Source organism: Eublepharis macularius, chromosome 12 (genome assembly GCF_028583425.1).
Source record: "Eublepharis macularius isolate TG4126 chromosome 12, MPM_Emac_v1.0, whole genome shotgun sequence".
Taxonomy (NCBI): Eukaryota; Metazoa; Chordata; class Lepidosauria; order Squamata; family Eublepharidae; genus Eublepharis; species Eublepharis macularius.
Window position 1 is genome coordinate 38,133,720 of NC_072801.1, and position 1,232 is coordinate 38,134,951.

A 1,232-nucleotide genomic window follows, 5' to 3' on the forward strand; every position below is an offset into this window, starting at 1 on the left:
AAACAAAATCCAACGGGAGGCTGCTGAATTGGAATTCATATGCAAATTTGACTCTGTCAAGCGGGGACTGAATAGAGACTATGAATGGTTATCACATTACCACAGGTAACAGATTCTCTTTACAGAGGCGTGATCTGGGGGAGCCCAATGACGCCTGGTGTGAACTTTCGGGGACCACAGTTCTCTTTGTCAGATGCAACTGGCAGGGAGAGCTGTGGTTACCGAAGGCTTATACTACATAGGAATTGGATACCTTCACTGCTACAAACTGACTGCACACCAAAAGGAAATGTTTACATTTCCAAGCAAAGGAATGTTTTGATTGCCTCTATGCTAATTGCATTCTGCCTTCTTGTGATTTATGCTCTCCTCCTTCCCTCTCTTTCCCCCTCCTCTTCTGTATCTGCCCAGTTTTGATCAGGCATCTGACGAAGAGAACTTGATTCTCGAAAGCTTATGCTATAATAAAATTGGTTAGTCTTAAAGGTGCTACTGGACTCTTTTTGATTTTGCTACTACAGACTAACACGGCTAACTCCTCTGGATTTAGGACACTTTGTGTCACTTTTACAAAACACTCTGTAACATACACAGGCAACTAGCTGTCTACCTGGAATTACGTGGGGGTGGGGGAGGTTAGGTATTCACGTTAGTCCAAAACTTATGAAAATAGCTTTACTAAAGACCAACCAAAATGACACAACCCAATTACCCGTGGGAAAAGCCCATAGAAATCAATCAACTCTATATTGTTCTGATCGTGCACACATGGTATCTGCAGAAGTGAGCTGTGGCTCACGAAAGCTCATACCCTACCACAAATTTTGTTAGTCTTATAGGTGCGACTGGACTCTTGCTCTTTCCCACATGGCTTTCCGTTAGGGCTCTTCCGGGAAGGACACGAAAAGTCCTCCTACTAGGCGGGGGTCAAGTAAGGAGAAGTCGTCGATTGGCTGAAGGGCAAGAGAAGGAAGGGAGACAATCTGATGCTAGGTTTTATGCGCGGCGCGAAGAGCGCTGATTGGTTCTAAGGGAGGCGCGCGCGGGAAGTAATAGGCGGGGCCCAATAGCGTAGCGCGTATGGCTGGGCTCGAAGAAGCCGACTCGAGCCAATGGACAGGCCAGAGTGCCGCGCGGAGGAAGGGATTGGCTCAAAGGAGCCAATGGGAGGGCCGGGGTGGTAGAGCGCTTACGCGGGAGTGTTGCGGTCAATTCAGTCAGCGCGGGAACGA